Here is a 20922-nt window from a genome sequence, read left to right as displayed (position 1 = left end):
TAAAAGAATTGTTTTTACATATTTTGTAGTGTAACAAATTCTATCTTTCTATGTCTCTGAAAGATTCATTTATCACAAAACAAAAGTTTGAAAAACAGAAAGGCTTAGGAAGTCCAGTAAACAAAACATATCAATCAAGTGTACTGCTTTTCCACTTCTGGAATTTGTTAAGGTTTTGCAAGCAAATCAGGAATATATTGTTATTTTGTTCTCACTTTCTTAAATTCAGAAGTATTTTAACATTCTATTTTAACATTGTATTTAAACAGCGCATTTGATGTAATAATTTAATTTTAATTAAGCACTAAATCCTCTTCCTCCTTACTGGTCCTTCTCAGTGCAATACAAGTCACCTCCACAAAGTCATGCGATTAGTTATAACTAAATTAACATGAATTGAGAAATATTTAATTAAATCTGGGAGTATTTTCTGACATCTGCTGCAGACTTGGGCCGAATATCTGCATCTGAGCAGGTCTACATAAATCCCTGCACTTCATGTTTCTTTGAAATTAACAAAACATATACATTAATATACATATGATGCAGTTCTTATCTGATGGGTGACCTGTATTAATTTCACGAAATATCACCATGACTTAAGACTGAAGTAACTTTATAGGTTACCACTTCCCTAGTTGGATCAGTTTAAATCATCTAAATGGATTGAGACACTAAAATCATCACACAGAGTTAAATGCTCTCGAGGTTGCGTCAAAATATTCTCAAGGTCATTCACTCCATAATCATTTGAATAAACGTACAAAAAAACATTTTCTCAAAAAGAATCCAACTAAATTACAACAGAGCAAGATTTATGCTTGCGTTCATCCTCCTAATACATCAATCCATTCCATCTACACTGACAACCCTTTTGATGTGTTTAGACACAATGCCCTTGTAATGCTGTCTTGGAGACTAATGAGGGCTAATGTGTATTTCCTGTGCTATAATGTGCTATATCCCCCACCTCAGCCCCTAATGGAGTAACATTGACATTGTCTGCACACTCACCTGTTTCACCGTCTATATCCATCAACAGTAAGTCCCATAGTAATGTATATCCTAGTCATGACATACGCTAGCTGAGCCTAGCTGGGAATACGAGTCCATATCACCCGCCACCAGTCTATACACTCCGGATCTGCAAGGAGGGGAAACAGACACGGCTATTACAAGTGGTCAGCTAGTCGGCATGTATACACAATACGGATTCAAGCCTGGCACACATTTGCTCTGATATTGACAAAGACTTGTCGTTGAATGGTTACCAATAAACAGAATAACACTGCTCACAGTTTATCCGACTGGGGTGAAATTCCTTGACAGTCGCCGTGACATCACAAATCAATGGCATGGATAAAGCTTCCTGCCAATCACATAAAACAAAACTGTTATCCTCCTTGGAAACCACTTACACTGATAATCAATGGCACATGGGATAGTGGGTGAAGCCTTCTGTCTATATAAACATACTTGTCACGGGCATCACAGTGCACAGTTCAACCTAATCACCCAAACTTCTCCCTGACATGGCTCATTAATATTTCACTGTCTCTTCCTTCCAAGATTGACCCTGTTAGTGGTTTGTGACCGGCCACCCGAATATACACCCTCTAGCCAATGGTTAGCTCTGTCTCTACATGGGATGGCAGGAATTGCATCTCGACTACTACACGCAGCCCAATAATTTCAGATAATACATTATATTGATCAATGTAACCATGACAACATTATAGCCACTACTCTCCCTTGTAGCCCAAGCACCATGGATGGTATGTAAATATTTTCGGGGCACGTGCAGCAATGACAGTGTGTGAAGAGACTCGCTGTACAATGGGCTATTGTATCCTGATAATCGTCTTCCTTAAATGAGCAGTTTCACAATGACTTTGACCATTGACCATGTCATAGTTCGCTGACAATGAAATAAACCCCCATATGCCCACTGTGTGAAATATTTAGTTTGTGTGTTTTATTACTGAAACAGAGGGTTAAGCACATCAATAAGAGTAATTGTGACTTTTTAAGACCGCAAGTGGAATAGGTATTGATTGCTTCTGCTTAATGTATATGATGTGATACTGATTTCAAGCTTGACATGCCAAACAATTATGTCTGGTCACGGGAGGGAGGAGCGGGACGAAATGGGGCTTGGACAAAGAGGGGGGATGGTGTTACTGGTGAGTGAGGGAGACTCGTACTGGAGTCATATGAGGGGGGACTAGTATTAATATTCAGTGAGAAGGGGGTTTGCAATTCAGTGAAAGGGACTAGTAACAGTAGTCTGACTTGGGGACTAGAAATGATATTTGGTAAAGAACTAGTCATACTACTCTGTGAGGGACTTGAGTCATACTGTTCAGTGCGGGACTAGTAACACTATTCAGCGAGGGACTACCGATAGTAACACTATTCAGAGAGGGACAAATAAACACTATTCAGGGAGGGACTAGTAACACTATTCAGGGAGGGGGCTAGTAACAGTATTAAGGGAGGGGGCTAGTAACAGTATTAAGGGAGGGGGCTAGTAACACTATTCAGTGAGGGGGCTAGTAACACTATTCAGTGAGGGACTAGTAACACTATTCAGTGAGGGGGCTAGTAACACTATTCAGTGAGGGACTAGTAACACTATTCAGTGAGGGGGCTAGTAACACTATTCAGTGAGGGACTAGTAACAGTATTCAGTGAGGGACTAGTAACACTATTCAGTGAGGGGGCTAGTAACACTATTCAGGGAGGGGGCTAGTAACACTATTCAGTGAGGGACTAGTAACACTATTCATTGAGGGGGCTAGTAACACTATTCAGTGAGGGACAAGTAACACTATTCATTGAGGGGGCTAGTAACACTATTCAGTGAGGCACAAGTAACACTATTCAGGGAGGGGACTAGTAGACTAGCAACACTATTCAGCGAGGGACAAGTAACACTATTCAGGGAGGGGGCTAGTAACACTATTCATTGTGGGGTCTAGTAACACTATTCAGTGAGGGGGCTAGTAACACTATTCATTGAGGGGGCTAGTAACACTATTCAGTGAGGGACGAGTAACACTATTCAGTGAGGGACGAGTAACACTATTCAGTGAGGGGGCTAGTAACACTATTCAGTGAGGCACAAGTAACACTATTCAGGGAGGGGACTAGTAGACTAGAAACACTATTCAGCGAGGGACAAGTAACACTATTCAGGGAGGGGGCTAGTAACACTATTCATTGTGGGGTCTAGTAACACTATTCATTGAGGGTGCTAGTAACACTATTCAGCGAGGGACAAGAAACACTATTCAGGGAGGGGGCTAGTAACACTATTCAGGGAGGGGGCTCGTAACAGTATTCAGTGAGAGATTAGTAATACTATTCAGTGAGGGACCAGTAACACTATTCAGTGAGGGGGCTAGTAACACTATTCAGCGAGGGACTAGTAACACTATTCAGTGAGGGACTAGCAACACTATTCAGCGAGGGGACTAGTAACACTATTCAGGGCGGGGACTAGTAACACTATTTAGTGAGGGGACTAGTAACACTATTCAGCGAGGGGACTAGTAACATTTTTCAGGGAGGGGACTAGTAATACTATTCAGGGAGGGGACTAGTAACACTATTCAGGGAGGGGACTAGTAACACTATTTAGTGAGGGACTAGTAACACTATTCAGCGAGGGACTAGTAACACTATTCAGTGAGGGACTAGCAACACTATTCAGCGAGGGGACTAGTAACACTATTCAGGGAGGGGACTAGTAATACTATTCAGCGAGGGGACTAGTAACACTATTCAGGGAGGGGACAAGTAATACTTTTCAGTGAGGGACTAGTAACACTATTCAGCGAGGGACTAGTAACACTATTCAGCGAGGGACTAGCAACACTATTCAGTGAGGGGACTAGTAATACTATTCAGCGAGGGGACTAGTAACACTATTTAGTGAGGGGACTAGTAACTGTATTCAGCGAGGGACAAGTAACACTATTCAGTGAGGAAGCTAGTAACTCTATTCAGTGAGGGGACTAGCAACACTATTCAGTGAGGGGGCTAGTAACACTATTCAGGGAGGGGACAAGTAATACTTTTCAGTGAGGGACTAGTAACACTATTCAGCGAGGGACTAGTAACACTATTCAGCGAGGGACTAGCAACACTATTCAGTGAGGGGACTAGTAATACTATTCAGCGAGGGGACTAGTAACACTATTTAGTGAGGGGACTAGTAACTGTATTCAGCGAGGGACAAGTAACACTATTCAGTGAGGAAGCTAGTAACACTATTCAGTGAGGAGACTAGCAACACTATTCAGTGAGGGGGCTAGTAACACTATTCAGTGAGGGGGCTAGTAAGACTATTCAGCGAGGGACAAGTAACACTATTCAGTGAGGAAGCTAGTAACACTATTCAGTGAGGGGGCTAGTAACACTATTCAGCGAGGGGGCTAGTATCACTATTCAGCGAGGGACTAGTAACACTATTCAGCAAGGGACTAGTAACACTATTCAGTGAGGGGGCTAGTAACACTATTCAGTGAAGGACTAGTAATACTATTCAGTGAGGGGGCTAGTAACACTATTCAATGAAGGACTAGTAATACTATTCAGGGAGGGGGCTAGTAACACTATTTAGGGAGGGGGCTAGTAACAGTATTCAGTGAAGGACTAGTAATACTATTCAGCGAGGGACTAGCAACACTATTCAGGGAGGGGGCTCGTAACAGTATTCAGTGAGAGATTGGTAATACTATTCAGTGAGGGACTAGTAACACTATTCAGTGAGGGGACTAGTAACACTATTCAGTGAAGGACTAGTAATACTATTCAGGGAGGGGGCTAGTAACACTATTTAGGTATACTACAATAATACTGTCCAGTCAGAGGGGCAACGCATCATTCATCCACATAATTGTCAACTTCTACAACCATGTACATGAGACTCATGCCCTAAGACTACCGCCGCAACCCTGATATAACTGACAATAACCACCACTCCTTCCCCATTTAATAACTTACCATATTACTTACTGAGTAAATTATATATACCAAACAGCAACCACTCCCCGACAGATACCCAAATATTGTGAAATCTGGTATCCTCTTAGTCTTGTGTGGGGGTCGTCGTTATCAACACTTGCATGCCAGGCAACATCAACGTGATTATTATGAGGGGATCATCAACAAAGCCATTATACCAAGTCAACAGTATATCCTTTCAACAACTCATCGTTAAAAATATTAATTTACGACAGTTACTCTAACAGCATGTCTGAATTACGACAATCACCTCAGTGTGGCACTGGAGTCTCCTCCTGAGCACATAAAGAGTGATAAGAAGTGATAAATATATGTGAACAAAGTGCTTGTCTGATAAATGGGGAAATTACGGTTTAATTGGAAACATGGTGAAAACACATCGGAGGGAATAAATCTCAAGGAGCTAGTTACAAGAGAGTGAGCAAATATTTTCAGTCGCAATATTCCACCTTTGTCACTACCGTCTGTAAATGATAGACTTTTGATCCGAAACACCTCAAGGCTGACCACTACTGGGGTACAAAGATACACACCAGTCTGGTCAAATACTGTCAGCACTCAATAGTGAGGTGTTACTCCACTTTTAGCATTATTCCAGCAATATTACGGTGGAACACCAGATATGGGCTTCACGAACACGGATTTTCAGCGCGACGAGGGAACACTTTAACCAGTAGGCTACCACACTGCCCCAGCATCCAATATGAAGAGTTTGAAACAAAGAACATATAAGAAGAACTGTAATCCAGTAAATCTTTTATTGGATGTAAAATATTTTCACTGACAACACAGAAATGTAAGTGCGACAGGCACACAAGTGGGTAACTTCATTACCGGTAGTTCCGGCGCAGTGTTACCTTCACTGCAGTTAACATATCACTTTTCTGTCACTGCTGTGAAAAATGATTTTTTTCGGGTAAATTTATCATTTATACTAATTGCTTATCTCGTCTCATTTCCAAGATGGTAGTTTAAACTTCCTGTGTTCCGGAGTTCCCAGAGAACAGAGAAACATGTCACCCAAACGTATCCTTCCCATGCGCAGGTGCACCGGAACCATGTGACAAGGCTGTGTGGACTCATCACTCTCTCCATCTTCCTATTCTTTACTGGTCGAAAAGCACATCAGGGAGAGTGGGGATGGCTGGTTGGGTGCCTCAGCGAATGAGTCAGGATTAGCATGAATGATATTTTTACCCTAAAAAGTCATATTTTACCTTATCCTGACTCATACTAATTGCTTTAATCTCACAGTTGGTGGTGGGTCTCACCTCGATGTGTGATTCTGACATAATCTGTTCTGATGCAAAACCCCATGGGAACATGGTCAGACATTCTTGTAGGCTCTTCTTAATCTGTTGGGGGTACTACTTCCTTTTAGAAGCGAAAAAAAAAAATCCAAGGATTTTGAGGATTTTGATAAAACGAGCACAAAATGGCATTCCAGCTTGCTTTATAATGATAATAGTGTTAAGAGAAGGATGGAATCTTGACAATTGTTATCACTCATGCTGTGAATTAAAAAGTAATACAGGGTAGCATAGACTCGCAGTCGCTGGTTATCGTACAGTAACTTGATGTCATTGAGTCAAGTGACTGTGTGGTACTTCTCAGCTATCTTCTGGCTGCTATCATTAGTTGTTGTGGTCCAAATTGATGAATACCAGCAACATCTTCCATGGTGATATCTCTGAGGAAACCAGTGAATGAGTGAGTGAGTTGACTTTCACCCCTGCTTTTAACAGTATTAGTTATATGTGGGAGGAAAGCCCAAAGTGATGCCCTGGTGGTCCTGACAAACCTAGAAACATAATTGGGGCAAACTGGGATTCGAACCCACAATCCATAATGGTCAGGATGGAGCAGTCCCGGCGAGTTGGGTTTAACGCTGCTTTTAACAGTATTACAGTTATATCACAGCATGTCAGCTTAATGTGGGAGGAAAGCCCGAAGTGATGCAGGTCTCAGACATTTACAACTTCAGTGAAACCCACGAGCACAGGTATGGTGCTGACAAACCTAGAAACATAATCGGGGCAAACCAGGATTCGAACCCACAATCTTAGGTTTCTGGCGTGCCCAAGAGATGCAACTCTGCACAGCAAATTGCGGCGCCTTAGACTGAGCCGCTCTTACCCCCCTGAGGAAACCATAAACAACCCTCCATAATGGTCAGGATGGAGCAGTCCCCGTGAAGGGCCAGTGTGGATGTTATCACTCGGACTTTGCGTGGGTTGGACTCTGAAGGTAGGTCCCTGAAGGTAGGGCCAACGCTGCTGCCCTGCAGGCTCTGAATGTAGCTGCTGTCATTCAGAAGGGGAAAGTTGTTCTGGAGACTTCTGATGAAGCATTCTTCCATGATGGGGATAAATAGCCTTCACAGTCTACATCTTCTAGAACTCGTCTTTTGAAGGGATATGCGTAAAGCCTATTAGGGCAAATGGACAAGTCTTCCATGTCCTCTGAATTAGGGTGGGCTTTCAAGGGGGGTTGTCTTATACTTAGGGTTGAAGAGTCTTGATGTTTTTTCCCCCAACACAAAGACATTACTGTGAGCATGTAACACCGGAAATACCATGTCAACAAATCCATACTGAAGCATGCAAACTAATCAATTAATTACACTGTCTCAGTTATAAAAAGTGTTGATTTTATATCTGGACTTATGTCTGTAATCTATTTTATTAATTCTATTCAAAATTTCATTCAATATTTTTTGTTTACATTCATTTCAGCGAAATCGTGTGTGAAGTGATCGGAAGATCTCACAACTCAGCGTTATTTACAGCAACCACGGTCAGATTACCGCTATTGATGCCTTGAAACAAACTTTAGTGGATAGATAATGGATATATATATCATAAATGTTATACATTGACTCGCTGAAAGTCATATTTGTTGCAGTTTGACCATTATATGTCAACATAAAGTTTTGGCTATCGCAAGCATGGGAGTGTCGACAGTGACTGGTCAAATTGTTCCGTGCAAAAAATTATCTGGCAATACCAATCAGCTGTCCCAAAGTGCTATGCTTATGGTTACTAATTCATTTCAGTATCAAGTTTTTCTGCATTAGTCGTGGCTAATACGGAGCTGACAGCTGCCAAATAAGTGCCTAGAGTTGAACCTTTGAGATTTCTTGTGCCTCTGACACAATAAATCTGTTACTTGTGTTGAGGAAGCTTTTTTTGCTGTTAACCCTTTTGATCTTGCAAACTGTTCAAATCTCTTCCAACTGTCACAGATTTGGTCAGTTTGGGGGCTTTAGAGTTGGCTTCCCTGCTATTGCAACAAAGTCCGGGAACCATGTTCTCGCCAGCCAAAAGGGCAGAAAAAGCCATAAGCAGGTGCAGGTTCTTTACATGCATGATCTTCCTAAAAAAACAGAGGTATCAATGCTGGTGGTGGAAACGTACACTGGTACATGTGAAGTCTCTCCCGTGATCCCATGATATTGCCAGCAAGTTGTGGGACCAAGCCAGAGGGTCTGCTGACCCGTGAAGATTCCAGGGTAGAATAGGTCTTCAGCAACCCATACTTGCCGTAAAAGGCGACTAACGGGATCGGGTGGTCAGGCTCGCTGACTTGGTTGATACATGTCATCGATCCCATTTGCGTGGATAGATGCTCATCCTGTCAATCACTGGATTGTCTGGTCCAGACTCGATTATTTACAGAGGGTCTGCTACTGGGTAGACGAAGGTTGCTATCGATCTGTTGAATCAGGTATCAAATAGGTCCACCGATGGACAGTCGCCAGTTGGAATGCTTCTGGATGTAGCATCCACTCTGTTGGCGACGGTATTGATGGTTTTGACAGGGCGTCTGTTAACACATGACGCTCCTGGAATGTGCCTTGCTTTGATCCTTAGATAAAGACTGTCTGTTTGTTCGTACACCTGAAGGTTAACTTCAGAAGGGTTGCCGACAATGTCATACCTTGGAAGTTTATGTAAAAGGCCACAGTTGAGTTGCCTGTTCTTATCATCAGATATTTGTCTCTCAACGTGGTGCCCAATGAGATAATGCCCGGTTTACTGCCTTGAACTCTAGGTGGTTGATGTGGAAGAGCTTTTCCTGTATGAACCACAGCCCTGATGCCCCATCCTTGCAGTGAGCCGTCTACAAAGGTGTTGATCGTATTCCAGCTTGTTCAAATAAGTTCCTCCGCAGACATTTGACTTGATTGTACACCATCAGAGATGTTACTTCAGACGTGGAAGTCGCATCTGAGTTCTTGATGGTCTAAGAACGGTTTAAGGAACCTTTGGATATGATACAGATGAAGTCTGCCCTGTAGTGTGAAAGCTTGAGTGGAAGCGAGCAGACCTAAGGTCACTTGTCATTGATTGACTGAAATCTGTTTGTAAATAGCTACTGGCAGATAGCTTTAGATTTTGATCCACCGATCTTCTGGCACTTGAACAAGCTTCTGATCCTGAAGAACCTGTGATCTTGGGATGGTTGGAGGTTGGATTTCTGATAGTTGATTAACCAACCTAGCTGGGTTAACAATTTCAGAGCGAAATTCATTTGGAGTTGGAGCACCTCTGTTTGTTGATGAGCATGTATCCAATCATCCAAGCAGAAGGTCGAACAAATCCCCTTGTTGTGTAGAAAGACGACAGTAGGTTTGGTCACCCGTGTAAAAAGCCACGGGACCGATTAATCTTCAAAGGGCAGGACAGGAGGCTGGGGAATGGGGATATGAAGGTTAGCCGCTTGAAGATCGATGCATACCAGATAAAATCGTTCTGTTTCATCATCTGCTCCAGTTTTTGAAGGTGGAACATTCCACACTTGTCTGGCTTTTGAAGACACTTTTAGTTGAATTCTTGCATGTTGTAAATTAAATGGAACTTTTCGTTTGAATTCTTGTTGGGGAACAGGAAGAGAGGTGAATAGAACCCCAGGGCAAAGCCATCTCAGGGCTTCAAAAATCCACTTGTCTGCTCATATTGACAAGTGTCAGCATGTGCAGGGCGGGAAGGAAGGGAACAAACACTCATCCTACCACGCCAGTACATACTTCAATCGTATCATTTTTAATCAAATAAATAAATAAAATACCATATTTTCTGGGGCATAGTGTTCACACCAATATAAGGCGCACCCCACTCTATGTGATTTAGCATTTTGGTAAAAACATTCAAGTATTATGCACATAAAAAAATTACATTGTATCACTTCAGTGAATTCAGGTAAACAAACAGTTGATAACACACATGGTCAATAAAAATTTGAAATTTCAGATAAAACACTGGACATTATGTTTTACCATTTAAATTGAATTTCATGTTCTGCTAAGCATTGTTTTTGTATGGAAAGATTAAGATTACTGTGTGTATTTTCTCGTAAACTAACCCGGAAACCACAATCCGCTGTACACACTTGTTCTTCCAATCTACCGGTGATTCATTTACAATTACCCAATAATACAACTTCAAAGAATTTGGATGCAAATATCAGAAACTATTATTTTATTTGGAATAATATTTTCAAATGTTGTTTTATTTTAGTTGCAGCTTTATGACATAACATTATATATATCCATTCTGTCAAATAAAGTAATCTGATCTCTGTAAATAGTGGTTGTGTGATCTACCTATCACTTCACGAACAATTTCGTCAAAATTAATGTAAACAATATTTAATTAATTACAAACATAAGTCAAGATATACAGTTGAATCTGTCCAATTCTGACTTGGTTGGGACTGGTAAAATAGCCCGGATTACTGCTAGGTCCAGATTACACAAAGTACAAAAAGTTGGACTGAAGACAACGAAAAGCAACGATCATTCATCTTAATTCGCAAACACAAACATTGTACATGAAATATTGACATGACCTGGCCTTGAGTACACACTAAAACATTCTTTACTTGCAAAAGTCATTGAGAACGAACAGCTTATGTTTCTTAAGATTGAGGACACGACTTGAAAAACAGTCACAGTTTGGAGGTGAAGTCCCGGAAAGTGGTTCACATATCAATAGCTGTGTTTACTGTTATTTATTGACACACTGATGATACTGAGTATATCTAATTAAGCTAAATTTCTCATTAACAGGTGAGTACATTTCTAATTAATTAAGCAGACAACAAAGTGTTAAGATCAATAGGATGACACGCAGGATTAACATTGTTGTTTCAGCTGACAATGACTAGGCCTACATGTACTTCAAAGTGAGAGAACATCCAGTCCAATCTGGTCCAGTCCAATTTAGACAGCTTCTTTTCAGTCATAAATTGGTTGTTGGAACCACCGTAATTTTAGTCTTAAGTCCGAAGTTTAAAAAGTTTGAATTTGAGAGTTGTAGGTCAGTTTGAGTAATGATAGAATATTAAGGAACTGAGGGGAACAGGGAAAAAGTCTGGTTTTCACCAAAATCCGAATTTGACAAGAGTCTGATTTGGACAGAATCCACTGTACAATGAACACTTTCTACAACCAGAAAGTGTAATTATATAATTAATTTGCATACTTCAGTACGGCTTTGTTGACCTGGTATTTTTGGTGTTTTGGTGCATTTGGGGGAAAAAACATAAAAAATTATCATGGCGTGTATAGTGCACCTCTCTTGACAGCTGTGTTTTAAGGAGAAAAAAGTGCAAAGGAAGAAAAAAGGTATGCAAGATTTCTAACCTTAAATTTGTTTCATCTCTCACACTTTTTTTTAATAATAATATTGATGTACATATCATTCATATAATGAATAGACGGCATACTTGCCAACTGTCTGTTAAAGAAGTAAACAAAGTTTTTAAAGGAATGTAATCATCTATTGTATTTTGTTGTTGTCTTTGATAGGCATTTAGAAGTTGTAGGACATGAATACATGACACTTTTTTATGGAAAGAAGAAGTTGCTATCCATAAAAAAGTATCATGTATTTATTATTTTTGCTGGAAGCCAATTGGCAGAGGTGAATGTAGATGGCAGGACTATAAATGTATTTTGTTCTGTCTGTCGTAAAAATCCTTGACTATCAGATCCAAAGTGTCAACTCGTAATGGGTTAAACAATTTAAGTTCAGAAATGAAACATTAAAATTTCAAGGGAAAAGTAGGAAACATGTTTAAGCTGTGAACATGAACAAGTTAGGAATGATCTTCAGGCAGCACAAGATCATGCAAAATCACTGAATGTATTTGTGAATTTTTACTTTATAAAGTTAAATTACAGAAAATGGTAATAATAACTGAGAACATAAAACATTGCAAAATTTAAAAGGGCAAGTGAAAATATTCTAGGACGAGTACAAAATAATATCTACTTGCCCTCCAGGACATGTTCGGTTTGAGAATCCTTTTGAGCCCTGCATCTGGTTGTACTATCTCTACAAAAAAGTAAGTTGATGGCTTTTTTTATAACTTTTGATAACTTGGATTGCAGTGTCTCCAGTTACTGAACAATCTGCAGATTGAGAGAGAGGAGGTTCCTAGCCAAAGGCTGAATTCTAACCTTGAGAATTGTCCTGACAATGTTCGAAACGAATGGGTCGTCCCGGATGCTCCAATTTCTCCAGTATCTTGCCATTCTTCCACCTACAGTCAACTGCTGTATTTGAATGTCTGGGGTTGGAAGGTCCAAGTCAGTCAACAAGCTCCTCTTCAGCGACAGGCGTGGGATCCCTTGAATCTTCGGCCTCAACCAGACTTATAACATGGTCTGTCCCGAGGTCTACGAAAGGATGAAGTCAGTAGCTGGTGGATCGTTTGTCTTTAGCTTTCTGGATGCCAGAGAAACGACTTTTTAAGTGTGACTTCTACAAAGAGTTTACTGTTTGGACGGACTTGATGATCATTTGGTCCTTTGAGTCTTCTACCACTTCTTTGATACCACTGCAAATGTGGGTATCAAAGATGGACGAAGAGTCCCATGATTGGCTCAGTAGAGACTTTGCATAAAGACCCGACCAGTGAGAATTGGTTTTCAAGCCCAGGCGACGAAGTAGTGTGAGTCCGACTGCGATAGAACTGATGTGATCAGAAACAAACTCTTGATTCTTCTGTTGCGCGATCATTGTCAAAAGAAGAATCATTTCCCAATCAGTCTGGTTATTCTTTAGGGCTGTTATCATGGATCGTGAAATGCGGAAGCCATCTGGCGGTGGTATCTAGAAGCCTTGGCAAACAAAGCATTCAGACTTTTGGTTATCTGAGAAATCGACTTAATTGGAGGGATGGTCAATGTATCGGTGTCTTCTCCTATGATACAAATAGTATCACCTGTAGAAGTATCCCTGGAAAGATGAGGAAATGGGAAATCCTTTGTGGTCTTCATAAATGGAAAGGAATTCTTTTGCTTGCGGTGACTCCTCACCAAGGTCCAGTTGAAAAACGACTTCCTCTTGATGGTCTGCCATAGAATACAGGACCAATAAAAATAACAATAAAAATATTTTAAAAAGTCAAAGTCGCAAAAAAAATCATAGACCTTTGGCCTCGTCTATGATTTTTTTTGCGCCTTATTTATATTTTTATAGTTACATGGTCCTGTGTATAGAAGAACAGTCAGACGATTGAGGTATCTTATCAGAGCTTGATCTCGAAGGCATAGGCTTCCTGCAGGGTTTGGTCAAAGGCTGATGTTGCTGCATGGCTTGCAGAACCAGCTGCGTTATACTGGCTACTAAGTATTGTTTGATGACACAGTAGGTAAAGAACCCTGGAGAAAAATCTGCTGGAGGGTTGATAGCTGGGCGAAGGCAGAGTGTTGCGTGAAGGTCTAAGGCTGCATGGAAGGTTGGGCCTGAGTTATTGATGAGATGGTTCGCAAATGTCAGCGCCTATGTGGATGTTGAAGGCTGGACACAGGCGTCTTCTCTCTGTGTAGAAGTTGATTTTGTGGACCCCATCGTGGACGATGATTTAGTATTTGCAGAGGCCAGTGCCTTCATGATGGTAGATGACTTCGATGAAGCAGAAGAAGACTTTCTTCGCTAAAGACAAATACTTTTGCCGGATGATGCAGATTTCTTCTTCGAGTTTGAAGAGCCTTTTAGAAGTGAGTTGACACTGTTGCTGCCCAGGGAAGAAATCTTCGCTGTAATGACAGGAGTAGCCTATGCAGAAGGAAGTTCAACCTGTGGTTCCTCTTATAAATCAAACCCCATATCTTCATCTAAAGGGAGAGATGGTATTAACTGATGCTCCTCTGTCTTCTCCAAAGTTGTCCCTGATGATAAAAGTTGATCGTGACAAGTCTTTCCTCTTTTAGTCCATCTCCCTTATCTGTTCAGCGTAGAGATAAAAAATAAATAAATGAATATGATGAATGAAAATTGTGAAAAAGATTAGATGGGATGGTTCGGATTACATGCTCCGAAAAGATTCCCAACTAGCTTGTTGGCGCGAAAATGTGAGTGATGAGTCACGCAGCTTGGTCACATAGTTCCGGTGCGCCTGCGCATGGAAAGGGTGCATTTGGATGAAATGTTTTTCTGTTCTCTGTGAACACATCACAGGAAGCTTCCACTACCAGAGATAAGCAATTAGTACGAGTCAGGATAAGGTCAAATTATCACTTTTCAGACTTTAATTTATAATAAAATGATTGGATTTGTTTCCTGTGTGTAGTGTATTTTTATCACAAAGAATACCTGGTCAGACATTATTACCATCAAGTTGTTACGTGGCAGTAGATTATTGTAGGTTATTTGTGATGATTGTTAGTTCATGGCAGTAAAATGAATAAGGCGCCCAAGACAGTAGACCGTGACAAATTCTGGACATTTGTGAGTCTGTTACTTACTGCTGCGGTCATATTTGACCCATAGATTTGCCTCTATGTGAAGGTAAACTTATAGTGTTTCAATATCATTTGTTAATTATCTTTGATGTTGTGTGGTTGTTAACTTTATTTCACATTTAGTTCTGTTTTCATCGATTTCTTGGTTAACCTTCAAATTTCAATTCAGAAATCACCTCGAAACACTATCATCAAACACAAGCAGGAAATCTACAAGTGCCCACCTCGGAAACCGTTCCTGTTGCCTGGTTACAAGATACATTGAATACTGAAAGTGAGGTTTTATGTTGCTTTAAGGTTATATTACCTATTTGGGCATGGTTATAATTGAAACTAATTATATCAATTGTCACAGAGCATTATCATGATCATATTTTAGCTTCATGCAGATTGGCTAGTTTGTTTCAAATGTTCCATTGTTTTTATTTGTTTAAAAAAGGCCCATAGCAACATGATGTCCTAATAACACATTGCTACAAATATTTAAAGATGTCACAAGCAGCTTAATGTGATATTGTCCCAACAACTGGTCACCTGAGCTGATGTATTCCATTCGAGATCAGGCAACCCACATATTTCCCCCAGAGCAAAATATTGTGAATTAACATCAGTGGACATTTGTACTGCATCATATCAACCCCTGATTGTATGCTCATGGCACTGTTTCTTCTGGAAAAGGGTTAATTTGACTTTAATTAATTTAAACTAAAACACAAATTTCAGGTCCCACAAGTGTATAAGAAAAGTCAAGACTGAAAATAACCACTTGCACATTTCCGCCTCCGGGCAGCCAATGCACATTAACTTTTTGGAGACCTAAGTAATGAAAAATCAATATTATTATGTGAAACGCACATAGTGGTATATAACTAGCCGAGACCTGGCCAGGCTTACAACACCACGATGACATTTGGTGAATACTAACACTATCCTTAAGCCAAGTTGAACTCTTCCCTTGTCATTTCAGGACAAAAACCAAAACTTTGGTTGCATTTGACCGTGAGATGTGAGATGGCGAAGTTGCTGAAGAAGGTCACTTGTAATATTTCCAGCATGAAAGTCTTCTGAAACATCTTGCTGGGGTAATTCAAATAAAGACTAATCCCCATTTAGTGGTGTCTAATTCCTGGGAAGAGGGCTCCACTAGACAAAGTTGTTTGTTGCAGGCCATAGTCAGTATGGTAAAGCAGGGATGTAATCTCCCTTGCAGTAGAGCTCTCCTGTGCAATGAGGAGAGATATATACAGCCGACTATGTTGTTGGGGTCGCTAATGATGCCAATAATGAGACTGGGGCTGTAATACCTCTTTAGACAGACTGAGACTAAATTGTCAAGAGGGCACACCAGACAAAACACCAGCCATAATAATGGACTAACTGTTCGGGAAAGCCTTCCTGCGCATATATCACTGTGTGTATTACACTTGAAAGGACAGAGGCTATAAAGGTTTCATATTGTGAGTTAGTGAGTTTGGTTTAACTCCACTTTGAACTGTTTTTTTAGTGATATCACAGTGTCTCAGTATGTGGGAGGAAAGGCTGAAGTGATGCAGGTCTTAGATGTTTACCACTCTGAAGAAACCCATGAGTGAGTGAATGTTGTTTTATGCCGCAGTCAGACATATTACAGCAGCCTGTAAAAATAAAGCCACAAGGCTCTGTAGCTCTCCTGACTTATGAAGAAATAATGTTATGACTCATCAATATTATTTTGGTACAAACAAGTTTTAGTACAGATACTAAACTAGTTGTTGATTTAGTTGTCTTGGTGTTATATTTGTCTAAACTTTCATATAATTATAGATACACAGCAAGAGATATATAAGGATTCAGGGGAAATGCAGATTTAAAATATTAGTTTCAGTTATAGGTTATAGACAAAGACTAGCGTTAGGTAACTTGTAGGCGACTAACTGGATCAGGTTGTCAGGCTCGCCGACTTGGTTGATGCATGTCACCGTATCCCAATTGCTCTGAGAAAATGGCATCACAAGTCAGTATCTTGTGTGTCCACCATGTGCATTGATAACTGCTGTGCAACGTCGATACATGGAATGGATGAGGCGGTTGATGAAGGCCATAGGCACTTGAGCACACACTTTGAGGAACGCCTGATGCAGCTCAGCTGCAGTTGTCGGCCTTGGTCAGACGTCATTCAGCCGTCTTTGAATCTCATCCCACAGGTGCTCAATGGGATTTAAATCAGGACTGAGGCCAGGCCACTGCATGATTCAGATGCCATTCTGCTGGTTGAAGTCTCTTGTTGCTCTCGCAGTGTGGGCACGGCCGTTATCATGCTGAAATTCGTGGTTGCGACGACGTGCCAAATGAGGTATGGCATGTGGTCTCAAGACTTGATCAATGTACCGAGCTGCTGTGACACCATTGCCTCTCCCTGGACCAATGTTCTGTAAGAGTACAGGGCCGACCCCCTGTGCAAGACCAATTCCACCCAACACCATGATGCTCTGACCACCCCACAAGTCTCTCTCAACAAGATGATCTGACGATCCTGATGTCGGGTGGTGACCCTTGGTCTTCCACTACGTGGTCTGTCATCTGTAGTGTTGGTGGTCTGGTACCGTCGCTGGATCTGTATATGGTCCTTACGTGGATTTGAAATGCATTGGCTACTTGCTGGGCGGTTTATCCAGCTTGCAATCGTCCAGGGGCTTGGTGTCTGATTTCTTGTCAATCTTGGCATGTGGTAGCAATTCAATAATGAATTAATGTTATCCGATCTGGGTGAATTTTTATAGGGCAAGAAATTGGGGAACGCATGTGCATTTCAGTTTGCTTGGAACTCATGTGCATCAGGTTACCTTGGTCGTTGCCGTGATGCGTTTGGGTGATCGGTTTTATTGTCATCTGCTTTTTTTTTTTATCATCAAATTTCCTTTTACGGACAAGGTAATGTAAAATTTGAGAAACTTTGACAAAAATTACCCAGATATTTAAATGACAACTTTTCATGCAATGTTACTTGGGGTGATGGATTTTTGCCGTTCAGTATATATTAGAATAACATTAAGCTTATACTTAAATTTGAGCTCATTAAGATCTAACCCCCATACAAGCTCATCTGTTGTGATATCCTAATCTCTCTCCAAGCCTCCAGTAAGAATCTCAATATTAGTACCAGACCAATTAACAGGATTAAGTATTTTCCTCTATCTAGCCATTCATTAATTGTAGGGCACACCCCATTATGTATCAAAAGTGAATCAATTCACGGTATTGTTTTAATTTTAGTTAAGTAGATAGAGAGTGAGTGAGTATGGTTGAACGCCGCTTTTAGCAATATTCCAGCAATATCACGGCGGGGTACACCTTAAATGGGCTTCACACATTGTACCCATGTCGGGAATCGAACCCGGATCTTCAGCGTGACGAGCGAACGCTTTAACCACTAGGCTACCCGACCGCCCCCAAGTGGATAGAGAACCAAAATGTTAGGCAGTAGGGGTTTTATTCTCCAACCAAAGATAGCTCTACCCACAGACCAGAGGGTTGTAAAAACCAACTCTCTGTGGCACCCTCAGCTATATTTTAGGTAAATTTATTCTGTTCTTGTAAATAAAATTGTAATTAGTCTTTCGTGACTGGCTCTTTGCCGACTAACTCCTCACATGTCATATGGAAGGTTATGATGATTTGAAGATCAGAACCACCACTACCATAAAATTGGTGGAAAATCATGGTAGCATGGTTTTGATTTTCAAATCTTCAAAACATTGCAAATGAAGTACTGCTTTTTATGGGGTATTAGTCAGTTCTTTTTATGCGAAATACAGTATTAATAATTTATAAGCTCATTGTACTTAACAAATAATTGCTTAAATTGTGACTTGATCACTGAACAACTGGTTTGGCAGGACTCGAAACAGCAGCTAGAATGCAGTATAACATCAATACCCCACTCAAACCCAGTATACTGTCTCCGAGCTAACCAGTCCTTGTTTTAGCCCCCTAATACCAAGCACCAGACAGGGTAACAACAAGTACAATCTTTTAAAGTCTGAATGACAAGGCTGCGGATCAAACCCCAAACCTTCAGCTCTCCTGGCAGACACTCTACCACTAGACCACAGTGGCGGTCCGAGACATTTTACGAGTTGCAAGAATAATATTTTTGTTCCGAAGAATGACCAGTTTTGCTGAAAGAAGAAGTAGCAAGCCACTTTAACATCATCAATGGATTTCATGTTCTAATCACTTCAGCTTAGTTTTTTAACAAAGATGTCAAAAGTGAACAAGACAAAAAGAGGGCAGGACTCACTAATACCCCCTGACTTCGAATCCAACATATTTCTGAAACGACATAAAATAGAATTTTTTTCTACGAAAATCTGCATTATGAAATCAAACTTTGCACCTCTCCTATTGGTATAGAAATTATATCCCCAATTGGAAAAGTTCCTTGAAGCAGTTTTGAAGTTATCATGGTTATAGGCATCTTCCCAAGGCAAGGGCATGAACTGACTGTAAAAGTCCAGTTTCTACCCTCGCCAAACTATGCTGGAATTTCTGGGCTCGATTGTAGCACCACCAATGGCTATTATGAGTTATGATCCTTCTATGTCCCTCCTATTGACCAGATTAGATTCCACCTCTCATATCACTTGCATTGCTTCAAACAGTGAAGACTACCTGATCGGTAATCAAGATCAATTTTGTAAAAAGCGGGTCCTACTTAGAGAAATGCATCAAATCACTTGAGCACCTTGATAAGAAACATGAAAAGATTTGGAAAACATCTGTTGACGCTAAGTTGACAGTACACATGCATTGCAAATCCTGCAATCCAAAATCTGCACGGCAATTTACAAACTGGATACCATTTCATTACGTGATTTTGATTGGTCTATGCATTGACTCGTTAGTCCAGCCAGAACATAACTCTGTATGCATGGTAAGGGTGGAAACAGTCTGTTAACTCCCTTCCCTTATAGGGATTGACTTAGGCTGCGATATTCTCGCATAGTTGTCATAGATATTGCATCAACATTAATTCAGCGCCATTGAAAATCGCATACATCTTTCAATAGTTGTGCTGTATGGGCGTACCTCGGGAATATTTGAAATTTTCACATGCAGGGCCCATCTCAGAAAATTCCTGGAGTGAACTGTCATAGCGAACTATTAATGACAACCATTGTCTGAATGAACATCAATTCCAAAGGCTAATTACCCTGGAGCCATGACATCTATATGACCTGAAACACTTTATTGTCGTTATTTATAAGATGCTAATCCTACCTAACTGTTAATCCTCAATGTGTTGTACATTGACTGTCTGCCATCATGAACGAGATGTGCAAGTATGTCACTGATCATGAATTACTGTTGTCTATATCTATGATTTACTAAATGTCAGGAGATCTTGGCTATATAAGCCTTGGTCCAGAGGGAGAGAGAGACCGTGTGACATACGCTTACAGTCGGAAAGCGCATGTTAAATCTCCAATATAAGTAAGTAAGTAAGGGAGAGAGGGAGAGAGACAACAACCACTACTACTACATGCTGACCTGGCACATAGTGTTGTTTTTTTCAGATGTATATATCTACCTGTATAAAGTAAAATTGTATATACCGCAACCCATCGTCTCTAAGTTGTCACTTCCTACCAAGAACCATACGCCGACCCCTTGCATATACAAGTAGCAACATCACATGTGTCTGCAATGCACCTGCACCAACACGTTGTTAGAACCCTGATCTACTGTACCTAAAAATGTCAATAAAAAACTTACTCAATAGTTTCTTTAATCGTCAAAAGTTGTCAATCAAAACAGCGATTTGCATACTCGCAACACTGCATGCCATCTATTACTTTGCATAATTGATTCTTATATCACTGTGTAGAGCTTTGCACTACATTTTTTTTATACCTGATTGTCAAATCGTATTCGTTGACCTACAAGAAGTCATTAACCATATTTTTTTTACACTTAAATCCAAGCAGAAATCAAAGACGTACATGCATGTGCATCCGTGCAGAAATCCAAGAGAAAAATGCGGTCATGGGTAAAGTTCAAAACACAAGAAAATTTTCGATTTTGGAATGACAAAACGAAACCTAAATGAATATACCTACAACTCTTTCTCCATAAGAATATACAAATTTTAGATCACA

At 40.5% G+C, this 20922-nt stretch overlaps 1 protein-coding gene across 2 annotated transcripts in view; it reads right to left on the bottom strand.

The window, feature by feature from the left end:
• LOC139459567 (uncharacterized protein C1orf21 homolog) overlaps positions 1–20922 on the bottom strand; it is a 99411-nt gene that overhangs the window by 44010 nt on the left and 34479 nt on the right. The window contains exons 1-2 of one of the 2 annotated variants that reach the window (XM_071241118.1): positions 1297–1691; positions 1015–1144 (exon numbers count right to left, since the gene is read on the bottom strand). The gene's annotated coding sequence lies outside the window, so the exon portion shown is untranslated. Of the gene's footprint in view, positions 1–1014; positions 1145–1296; positions 1692–20922 lie in introns of those variants that run through there. The other variant, XM_071241119.1, reaches the window with a different exon arrangement.

The sequence above is a fragment of the Haliotis cracherodii genome, unplaced genomic scaffold, assembly GCF_022045235.1.
Source record: "Haliotis cracherodii isolate W230 unplaced genomic scaffold, xgHalCrac1.p SCAF_13, whole genome shotgun sequence".
Classification (NCBI taxonomy): Eukaryota; Metazoa; Mollusca; class Gastropoda; order Lepetellida; family Haliotidae; genus Haliotis; species Haliotis cracherodii.
This window is presented reverse-complemented; position numbering and strand designations above follow the sequence as displayed.